Source organism: Prionailurus bengalensis, chromosome A3 (genome assembly GCF_016509475.1).
Source record: "Prionailurus bengalensis isolate Pbe53 chromosome A3, Fcat_Pben_1.1_paternal_pri, whole genome shotgun sequence".
NCBI lineage: Eukaryota > Metazoa > Chordata > Mammalia > Carnivora > Felidae > Prionailurus > Prionailurus bengalensis.
The window spans coordinates 139,074,105-139,085,618 of record NC_057354.1 but is presented as its reverse complement, the minus strand read 5'-3'; the positions used below and the strand labels follow the sequence as shown (position 1 = coordinate 139,085,618).

Sequence of the window (11,514 nt, the reverse complement as noted above, 5' to 3'; positions counted from 1 at the left end):
GCTGTGGAATGAAGGCCCGGGCCCCAAAGACACCCTCCATAACTGTGGCCCAGGGCTGGGACGGTCACACTGCGGCCGGAAGCCTCAGCTCTGGGGCCCAAGGTCTTGGATTTGAAATGTCCTCACAGCTACAAGTGCAGCTCTCTGTGCCTCGGCGGCCTGCGTGTGAGCGGGAAGGTAAGAGCCTTGCACCCTCCTCGACGACATTAACTGCACACAGCCCGGGGCCTCCTGTGCCACAGAAGTCCCGGGAACAGCAGCCCCCGTCCCGGTGCACACCGGCCTGGCTGCTCGGGGCCCGATCCCAACCCAGGCAGGACCTCTGTCTTGGGCTCAGCCCGTCAGAGCGGCGGCCGGGCCCTGCCGGCCTGGTGAACCTGGTTGTGCCTGGGTCCCGGCCGCGGTCCGGGTACCACACGGTTGTTGCCGTGTGATGAACGAGAGGGCGGACGTCCAGTGAATTAAGGGAGAGTGTGGGCCCTACCTAAGTCAGACCACCGCAGGCAGCGCCCAGAACCTCAAGGCAGTTAGAAAACCATGCCTTCAGGGGCGCCTGGGGGGCTCAGTCAGTTAGGCGTCTGACTCTTGATTTCAGCTCGGGTCACGATCTCACAGTTCTTGGGATCGAGCCCCACATCGGGCTGTATGCTGACCACAAAGTCTGCTTGGGATTCTCTCTCTCTCTCTGTCTCTCTCTCTGCCCCTCCCCTGCTTGCTGTCCAGCTGTCTCTCAAAATAAATAAAAATAAACTTTAAAACAAACACACAAGAAAACACACCAAGTCTTCAAAGGACCAAGATCCGGGCCACCTCGGATTGCTTTATTAGCGCCTGCAGCTGCCACGGGATGCAGACACTGGTCGTCCTCCAAGAGGGAGGCCAGCGAGTGCTGGGCGCTGTCAGCGCCCCAGAAGTGAGGGAGGAGGTGTCTCCGTGCAGCTGACCGACAAGTGGCCCCAAGTGCAGGCCAGCCTCCAACTGTGACCTGAGTCCCCTCTGGGTGGTTTCTCTTCCCCGTGGGAACTGTCCTCCGGACGGACGCCACGCAAGGGGAAGGGCCAGAGAAGCAACCGAGGGGCTTCGTGGGTCGCTGTCCACACTGAGGTTTTGCGTCCTTCAGGGAAGGAACACCACCAGATTTGCTCAGAGGAATCTGGATTTGCCCCAAAGAAGGTACCCTTGCCCTCACGAGGACACAGATCTTCTTCAAGCCGCACCAGTGAGCCTAGAGAGCCGAAGGGATCGGCCACCGCTCCTTCTCCAGGGGCCTCCGTGTCAGGACCCGAGGCCACAGGTCTGCCCAGCACGGGGGGGGGGGGGGGTCTGTTCACCAGCCACACTCTGCCCGTCCTGCTTTTTGGGGCCTCGAGTCCCTGCAGCTCCCAGCCCTCAGGGCCTGGGCTGCTGTTCCCACCCGCGGATGCTGCATACCAACCGTGACCTTCAGTAGCATCTGCTTGTGGCTCTGAGTCGATCCCAGCGATTCACACCCCCGGTTCCCGGATAACGTGAGCACCGACCCTCACTGGGCACTGGCCGTGGGCAGCCCTCCGCCCGCTTCGCCGGTGACCTCGTACAGTATCCACAGCAAGCCTTTGAGGAGACAGCTGTTACACCTCATCCTCCTGCAGATTTAAAAATCCAAGCACAACATGTGAGAAGGAGAGAGGACGGAGAGGGGATTTGCACGAGGCAGCGGGAAGGGCGGAGCAGAATCCTGCCGGGCGAGCAGGGTGGAGATCAGCCTCCTCCAGACCTGCCCGCTGGAAGGGGCCTCTCCACCCTGGTGAGCGTCTCCCCGGCCCCTCCCTGGGGTTCCCTGCCACATGGCCAGCTGCCTGGGACAGCAGGCCCTTGGCGGTCGGCCCCCTTATAAAGGGGTTTTAGGTCTGTCCCCCGCTGTCCGCCACGGCCTCCTGCCATCGTTGGTGCAAGGAGATGATCTGTCCCCAGAGCCTCCCCGGCCGCACCCCCAAGCACCTGTCACCTGCTGCGGTCATTGCCCGGTCACCACGCCCGACGTCACCAGCCAACCGGAGAGCCCGAGATATTTCCCTCGTGTCTGATTCGTGGGTGGTCACGACAAGACTCCGCCCTGTGTGGTTTGTGATACGCAGCACAGACCAGACGAACGGGAAAACTAGTGTTTGCGCCGAGGTAACGCGTGCTGTGGAGACGCTGTAGAGGGGTGAGGACCAGGGGTGCACGGGCCGGCCTGAGGTGTGAGACCCGCTGGAACGGGCACCGGCAGTGTCCCCCGGGGGGAAGCCTCGGGGGGCGGGGGACAGAGCTGCGGACACATCTGGGGGCGGGGCTACCCGCAGATGGCCAGGCACGCGGATGCCCCGGAGGTGGGCTGGGGCGCGAGCTCGGGGGCGGGGTCAGGGAGGAAGGCAGGCCGCAGCGCTAGGGGCTCCGGGCCACTCCAAGGGGCTGGGTGTTGACACGAGTGCAGACCACCTGGGGACGTGGAGCATCGATGTATCACAGACTCCTCTTTTCGGGGAGACTCCCTCTGCCGCGTGCAGCGCAGAGCACGGTGGAAGGGGATGCGGCCGGAGGCAGCGGTGGGCCCAGCCGGCCAGGGTGGTCATGGGGTGAAGCCCGTCCCGCCGGGTTCCACGTGACAGACAGAGAGGAGTCGGGGTCACCGCGGGGGCTGAGGCTCCAGAAGGATGAGGCGGCCCCACCGGGGAGGCGGTTCCCGGCACAAAGCCAAGGGCTCTGGGACAGGTGGTAGCATACACAGAGGGTTGGCGGGTTCGGGCTGGGCGTGAGCTGGAGGGAGGGCCTGGAGCCCCCGTCTGAGCGACACCACAACTGGGGAGATGGGGGGGGGGCCCGGCCGGCCAAAGCGCTAGTCCCAGAGGTGAGGAGAGGCCGGTGGAGGGTGAGGAACGGGCAGGGAGGGGGGGAAACCAGGGCAGCCAGCTGTCCCCAAGCTGGGAACGTGTGTGCACCAGGAGGAGAGGCCGGTGGGGGGAAGGACAAATCAGAAGTTTCCACGGCCTGTGAGGCCCTCGGGCACCGACTGGCCCAGCCCCTTCCTTCCAGGAACGAGAACAGAATCAGAGCAGCGAAGGGACTTGGGGGTTAGCAGAGCAGAGCCCCGCTCAGACACGGGCCTCCAGCCACTAAGTCACGGCTTTGACCTCAGCCTGCAGCCAGACCGTCAGACTGCGCTCCCCCGGTGTGGAAGTCCCCACTTAGCAGTGTGCCTACGGCCCGGAGGACAAACTGGCTCCCTGCTGGCTCCCGGAGGGACTGGGGACCACGTGGGACTCAAAGGTCACCACCGGCCCACGTCCACGGGGCTCTAGACCACACCTCGCTCATCCGCTTCCTTCTTCGTCCCGCTGGACCGGATGCAGCCCGCCCCGCGACTCACCAGCTGGGGGAGGACGGACTGAGGCAAACAGCTCTGCAAACTGAGGGACGCGAAGAGTTTTGCCCCCTTTTCTATCCTCCACCTGCTTTCTGTGTGTTCGCACCCCGTTCTGCACGGCAGAACGCCACGGGCCCCTCGCCCACCTCTCACTCCACTGGCTTCCCTTCCCTGGATCCCCTCACCTTGTGAACCATCGGTGTTTGGCAGGGGCCGGTGTGCGGCAGCTGGGTCTGAGACCATTCCTCAACCGAGAGCCCGGGACGCTGTTTTAAATAAATGTGCAGATTTGGAAAAAGGACAAATACCAAGTAAATCTTGTCTCTAATGGCCCATCAAGCATTATTGCTGAAGATCAGCTCCTAGAACCCGTGAATCTCAGAACGTACAAATCACCTGCTTTTGACGGGTAACACATATACATTTTGTTTAAGAGCAAAATGTCAGGAAATTCATTTCTGGAGATGTGCGAGGAGTCACGCACACCAACCCCTGCCACCTCCGTAATAAATTTGGGAATGCGAAGTGCAGACCCTGCCCTTGAATTTCTCACACCCTCATCAGCAGCCTCAGCGAGTCACAGCCAGGGAAGGCCTGGCCGGCAAGCCCTGTGGCTTTTCTGGAAGCCGCTTGCACCTCAGGGTCCTGTCTCCCCCTCCCGGGCTCGGGCTCTGAAAACGGGGAGGGAATGCGGAACGGAGAGGGGGTGCGGACGCTCCGGACGCAGAGGTGAGAAGACGGAGGCCGGCTGGGGCTTCGCGCGGGTCGTGAACGCGGCGTGGACGCACGTGGGGACCCCCTGGGCGGGGAGAAGCGGTCCCGTAAGCACGGCTGCGTGACCGCGTGTACATCAGCCGTGCCACTGCGCGCACTGAAGGGGACGGTCCCGAGAAAATGCAGGTGAATCAGTACCGTTCCGGCCCAGACTTGAACCGAAACCCACAGAGAGATACCTCCCTCTCCACTTAAAACTTTGGGAAATTTCTAATTCTTATCTTCGAGACCCTAAAATCTCTAGCCGCTGCCCCCAAACGCCTTGGACTCACGCTCCTTCTTAGGGGAGCAGCCACGACGAGGGACCTCCGAAGACTTGTGACGGACTCCCCAGGGGGCTGGCAGAGGACGCGGCTGCCTTGGGAACACAGACCTTTCTAAGAGCTGGGGTTTGGTTTGTTCTCTCCCTCTTCGTTTGTGGTTCTCCTTCCTTAAGGAGTTTCTTCGCACTCAGTCACTTAACGGACGTCTGTCCCTACCACTGCCAATGACAACGGGGGCAGCGGCTGTATTTCCCAGGTTCTCACAACGTGCTGCACACTGTGCTGGCAGTTTCTTGCAACGGAGCTCGCCACTCTCGAAGCAGGTGTTAGGTCCCATTTTCCACCTGGGGAAACCTAGGGTCAGGCGCCGGCCGGCCGCCGTGGGGGTCGGAGGCTGGAACACAGCTTCTCACCCGGTGACAGGTTCCCCTTGCTGACCCGTGCGAGCACGCGAAGCCGAACGTGAGCTGGGACCGTGTCAGGGAAGCTGGTGCAGGTGGAAACCACCGTGGTGCAAGGTCAAAGCGACACAGGACGTGAGTGTCCAACGCGTGGTCGCGGACCCGCCGAGGAGCAAGACCCCTTCCGCGGGGATCAGGGGAGGCCTGAGGCGGGGGCTGGAAGTGAACGGGACGGAGCCGCGGAGCCGGGGCCTGGGGGCAGGGGACCCCCAGAAACAGGCGAGTGTAAGGAAAGCAGCACCTGCCAATTGTACGAATGCACCCCGACAGAGCGACAGGAGTGTAAACACAGATACACACGCGAAGGAGGTTGTCAGCCAAGCCGTCTGATCGCAAGAGGAGATTCACACGAAGACGTTATGATGCAGCCCAGGGGCGCAGCGAGTGGGGGAGCTGGAGGCCACAGGAGACCCCCCGGAGCTGGAGACTGGGACGTGGGGGTCACCGCCTCACCCGGTGAGGGGACACGTCCGCCGGGGGCGCCCTGCTGCCTTCACCGTCATCCCGCACATCAGTGAGCTCAGCAAAGCGCGGGACGGAGTCAGGCAGCCCCGGGGGAGGCCCCGGGGCCAGACCAGGTGGGCAGGGTCCCTTCCGGAAAAAGAAGGAGCCCAAGCGCTTGGGGCCTGGGGCCAGTTCTGGTTTCGGGTGCTGTTCACGTGGGAGAGCGAGCACACGGAAACCCTCCCGCCACGGGGCCCAGCACGAGCTGCGGTGGCACGTGAGGGGACAGCGTGGCACCTGGGAGGGGACTGGCCGGGAGGGGGGCCGCCCAGAGCAGAGAGAGTGACAGACCGTCCCTACAAGTCTGCTCTGCACGTCCACGTGCACGTGCGTTTCTGATGATGCCGTTTGGTATGGAGTCCACACCAGCCACGGCCGAGTGCTCGTGGATCGTGCTGTCCTGACCACTGAAGCTCACGGGCCTGGCCCCCCAGGACACCCGCCAGAGGAGGCCCTGCTTCCCGCTTGGGACACAGAACTCGGGTTCTCGGGGAGCGTGTGGCACGGATGCTGCCATCGCCGGGGCGGGAGCGTGGGAGGGCAGAGCCCACAGAAGGATCTCTGGGAAAATTTCTGACCTGAGGGATGAGGAAGCACCATGGGACAAGTGTCAGTAAATTAAAGCAACACAGCTGACAAGAATAAACTGTTGAGGTGAGAGGAGATTAAATTTTTTAGGAGTCAAACTCAAGAGAAACTCGAAGTCTTGAAATATATTATTGCAACTTAAAACATAATCATGTGACCTAGGTGACCCCGGGTGAGCCTCAGGACTGTCCATCCTACGGATGGACACTTTGTGTCATCGGTGGACAGACATGTCCTGGGAGGCCCCTCTTCTGAGAGTGTGGAGGGACCTGTGACCTCCCCCACAATGGGGGAGAAGCTTCTGTGACCACAGCACCTGTGTGAGGCTTCTTTTTGGCAGGTGCTCTGCAGGTGACCCTGCTGCTTGCTGAATTGTGGGGAGAGTTCACGTGAGGAGCTGGGGACGGCCCCTAGGAGTTGGGGAAAAACCCTAGGATTTAGGGACAACCACTAGGAGCTGGGGACAAACCCTAGCAGCTGGGGACAAACCCTAGGAGCTGGGAACAACCACTAGGAGCTGAGGACTGCCCCTAGGAGTTAGGACCATCCCTAGGAGCTATGGATGACCTCTAGAAGTTCCATGACCTCTAGGAGCTGTGGGTGATCTCTAGTGGCCACAAATGATCTCTAAGAGCCACAGTGACCTTTAAGAGCTATGATGATGTCCAGGAGCCATGGTTGACCCCTAGGAGCCACAATGACCTCTAGGAGCTATGCGTGATGTCTAACGGCTGCAAATGACCTCTAGTGGCTACAGACAACTTCCGGGAGCCGCAGAGGACATCTGATGGCAGAGGATGGCTTCCAGCTGACAGCCAGAAGCTGGGTTACTGCCCCTCAGACACAAGGAAAGGGACTCTGCCAGCACGCTGAGCGGCCTTGGGAGTGGGCTCACGCACAGATGAGCTCCCAAAGGAAATGCAGCCTGGCCAGGTCTTGACTGCAGCTCTGAGACCCTGAGCAGGAGCCCCAGCTAAGAGCCATAGACGCTGTGAGACAAGAAGTGTGTGTTGTTTGAAGCCACTAACTGTGGGGTGGTTTGTTAGACAGCAGTAGTGTCTGGAGAAACAGACCCAATAGGAGGCATGTGCGTGTGCGTGTGCACGTGTGTGCGTGTGTGTGTGCGCGCATGTGTGTGTGTGCGTGCGTGTGTGTGTGCGTGCATCCATACACAGAGGGATTATCAGGAACTGACTCCCAGGTTATGGAGGCCGAGGAGTCCCAGATTTGCAGTCAGCAAGCTGGAGACCCAGGAGAGCCTGTGGCCAATCTGCATTCTCTGAACAGAAGACGTGCCCCTCCTCGAAGACGGGCCAGCCGAGAAGCGCTCCTCACCCGCCCTTGGGTCAGTGTTCCGTTCCCATCTGGCCTTCAATGGATCGGGTGAGGCCCACCCATGCTGGGAGGGCCCTGTGCTTTACTTGCGATAACTCAAATATCACTATCCTCCAGGTTCCTCAAAAAATTAAAAATAGATCTACCCTATGACCCAGCAATAGCCCTGCTAGGAATTGACCCAAGGGATATAGGAGTGCTGATGCAGAGGGGCACTTGCACCCCAATGTTTATAGCAGCACTTTCACCAATAGCCAAAGTACGGAAAGAGCCTAAATGCCCATCAACTGACGAATGGATAAAGAAGATGTGGTTTATGTATACAATGGAATACTACTTGGCAATGAGAAAGAATGAAATCCTGCCATTTGCAGCAATGTGGATGGAACTGGAGGGTATTATGCCGAGTGAAATAAGTCAGGCAGAGAAGGACAGATATCATATGTTTTCACTCATATGTGGATCTTGAGAAACTTAACAGAAGACCATGGGGGAGGGGAAGGAAAAAAAAGTTAGGGAGGGAGGCAAACCATAAGAGACTCTTAAAAACTAAGAACAGGGGCGCCTGGGTGGCGCAGTCGGTTAAGCGTCCGACTTCAGCCAGGTCACGATCTCGCGGTCTGTGAGTTCGAGCCCCGCGTCGGGCTCTGGGCTGATGGCTCAGAGCCTGGAGCCTGTTTCCGATTCTGTGTCTCCCTCTCTCTCTGCCCCTCCCCGGTTCATGCTCTGTCTCTCTCTGTCCCAAAAATAAATAAACGTTGAAAAAAAAAATTAAAAAAAAAAAACTAAGAACAAACTGAGGGTTGATGGGGGGCAGGAGGGAAGGGAGGGTGGGTGAGGGGCATTGAGGAGGGCACCTTTTGGGATGAGCACTGGGTGTTGTATGGAAACCGATTTGACAATAAATTTCACATTAAAAACAAACAAATCTTACTCTTCTCCAGAGATGCCCTCCCAGACCCCCAAAGTACCGTCTGGGCAGGTATCTGGGCACCTGCGGCCCCGTCTGGCTGACACATCACCACAGGCAGGCAGCCTGACAGCTGAGAACAGCTTTACCAAGTGTTCCTCACCCGTCCCCTCCTCCGAGAAGCCCTCTCGTCAACAGCCCTCACGTACAAACACCCCCAGCCCCAGGTCAGAGGGCTTCCGCCCCTGCCGGGTGTCCGTCCCGGCCTGGGGAGATTCTTCATCCTGCCCTTCTGTGGGGTGGAGCCCCCCCACCCCCAACTTTCGCCCTCTCGGCCCCTCTGTGTAGACGGAGACACGAAGGAGCACAGGCCTCCCGAAGGACAGTGCTTGCGGCTGGCCCCATGGCGACCACACGCGGCACAGCCTCTCCCAGCGGGCCGCTGGGTCGGTGCCGCACTTTCTCCTGCTGCATTCACGTTCAGGTTCCGGAGCCTCCCCTCTTGGAGTGAAAAAAAGGCGAGGCACTGTTTAGACAAAGACTTCCTCTGCGCGTGAAGTTCGTGGACGTTCTCCACGCGGTCCCTGAAGATGGTACACTGGGGTCTCGCGGAACAGGGTGTCCCCGTGGGAACAGCGCAGGGAGAATGGGGGACATCCGAGGCTGCTTCCGGATATGCCCCACCGCCGCCAGGCTGCACGCCCTCCCTCCGTTGCCCGGGCCTCGCCATAAACCAGAGACGGCGCGGGTGGACCTTCGGACGTCCCCCTGCCGGCATGGAGTGGTTCCCTGGCGCATGTTCTGTCTTCGCCTCGTCTGCTCCCGCGGCCCGGGAAACACCGCGGCCTCCCCAGGGAAGCCGTCCCGCCAGCCGGGGCCACTCACCACCTGCTTCCCGGCCACTCCCCCGCCTCGCCCCGTGACCTCCGGATCAGGCGTGAGGATGTGCTGACAGCGCCTGTGACCCCACTGTGTGGTCCACCGCCGGGTGGGTCTCCTGTCTGCGTGTCCCATGCAGTGATGCTGGAATCAACACGGCCGCCGGTGGACTGAGCCCCGGGGGTGGGCGGTGCCCTGCGTAGGGCAGAGGCGTCACCAGGACCCCGTGTGACCCGTCTCCATAGCGTTTGGAAAAGGGAATTAATTACCTCTGAACACACCTGATGCAAAACTGATGTACCCTGACTTCCCTGGTGACACCAGCTAGGGGGGCTGGGGGGCAGGGGCCGGCCAGTCCTGCCCACGGCGACCATCCCAGGGCACGCGACTTGGCACGGAGCCCTGCCAACCATTTCTGTGTTCGGGGACACGGTCTCCTGCCCGTCGGGCTCCCTGGGGTGACATCTCCAGCCTCCTGGGCTCCCGCATAATCGACGTTTCTCCTCAGGCGGGGCAGGGCGCTCAGAGGCAGGCCAGGCCGGACGTGTCCCTTCTGGGCTCCAGCCCCTCCGACCACCGCTCGGGGAAGGGATGTCTTGCAGGCCTGGCCTCGGAGCTCCTCCGTAACCTTGCCTCAAAAGCACGCTCCCGCCTGGGCTCCCGATCCGGCGATGTTGGGGGTGACCCCGGGGCTCCTCCTGTTCTGGCCGGTGCTCTAGCGGGCACACTGCTGCACTCTCACGCCCGGCACCCGGGCCCCGTGCACAGGGGCCAGACGCGGGGTGCCCACGCTGTCTCCACTGATCTCAGGAGGACCCAGAGGCACATCCCTCTCGGGCGCATGGTCCCCACATCCCACCCTCCACGGCCCCCGTTCCCCCTTCGGGAGCATCCCCCTACATCTCCCGCAATCGGGGCCGGGCGGGCGGGAACCCAGGGGCGCCAAGCACGGCTGGCCGGGCTCCAGCTGGGCGGGTCGTTCTGCCCCGCACAGGCCAGGTTCGTCCTGACTGCAGGCTCCCTCTCCTGCGGTCCGCCTTCTGACTCCCACTCCTCCCCCAAAGGCGCGTTCACCTTGAGCACTGCTTGCACCTGGGTCAGCTTCTCCCGCCACCGTTTAGGCAAAGGCTTGAAATGCCATTGGCGGACGGCTTTGTGGCTGGTGCCAGCGGGTGCGGCCCAAGCAGCGTGCCTGGGACCCTGACGGCCTCCCAAGAGGACGCTACGGTCACGCAGAAGCCACTGCAGCAGCAGAGACGGGCGCTGACGCTTCGGAAACTGCCCGGGCGTGGGTGGCTGGCCGCCCTCCCAGGAAGGGACAGGGAGCGGGCGTCGCCAGGTGCCTGAGCCGGTTTGTCCACTGTGACGGCGACGCCGCCAGGCCCTGCCCGCACCGCGGCTCCTCCTGCCGACAGCCCCGGGAGCCGCCAGCCCAGCACGACTCGATGACGTCTGCGGGAGAGACGCACGTAGGGCGTGCAGACCGCGCACGGGCTGCCTGATTTGTGCCTCCTCGTCCCCACCCAGGCGTCTACAGGGGGCTGTGAGGGCTTCGCACACACTCACCTTTCCAGCCTGCGCCTCCCCTTGCAAGGTCTGTTGGCGCTCCATCCTCTGACCCAGAACCGCGCTCTCCCAGCAGAGCACGGTGTGCAGGGAACCCCTTCTTGTTCTCCAGGCGAGAGGCGGGCACCGCCCTGGGACAGCATCATGGGCTCCTGCGGCTGAGCGGCACCCCCCCCACCCGGGCTCCCCTGTTCGAGCCCTGAGAGCCAGCACTTGTGACTGGGACTGTATTTGCAGACGGCGTCTTTAGATGGGAGACGGAGGTTAAACGAGGTCACTAGGGTGGCCCCGATCCTATCTACCTGGTGACCTTGTTAGAGCGGGGGTAGAACACAGGCACACGCAGAGGGACTGCATGGAAACACCGGGAAAGGACAGAGTGTGCCCGCCGGGGAGGGAGGCCACAGAGGACCCAGCACCCCTCCCCCCCAGCAGTGCCCCAGTCCCCGACCTCCAGCCCCCAGCACGTGCCCGGCACGCTAGTGTCGCGTAAACTGCGCCTCCACGGGACGTGTTCTGACGGCCCCAGGACACCAGCTCACAGCCTGGCCGCCCTCATCGTCTCCTTCCCCAACGTGTGTGGACAGGACGGGGCTGCCGTCTTCCTGCGATTCGGTGCATAAAGTGCCACTTACATTTCAGAATTGCTACATAAGTGTTCTTCTAGCCGCCGGGCCTGAAACCCCCCTCCTTCTGTCATTCTTGTAGAAGCAGTAAAACAGCCCCAGGCTTTCTTACCGCTTTGTCCCACCTGAGCCACCCTAGAGGCGGGAACTAGCTTCCGTGAACTGGCCGGTCAAGCTGCCCCCGACGCTCCAGGACTGGAGGTAGGACCCTGAGTCCGTTTCC

The 11,514-nt window shown here is 61.5% G+C and overlaps 1 long non-coding RNA gene across 1 annotated transcript; it reads right to left on the bottom strand.

The window, feature by feature from the left end:
* Nucleotides 1–785: 785 nt before the first annotated feature.
* LOC122467039 lies at nt 786–3,850 on the bottom strand. The gene is made up of 2 exons (XR_006292833.1): nt 1,988–3,850; nt 786–1,625 (listed from the first exon to the last, which is right to left on the bottom strand). It is a non-coding gene; the product is annotated as an uncharacterized LOC122467039 (long non-coding RNA).
* Nucleotides 3,851–11,514: the final 7,664 nt, after the last annotated feature.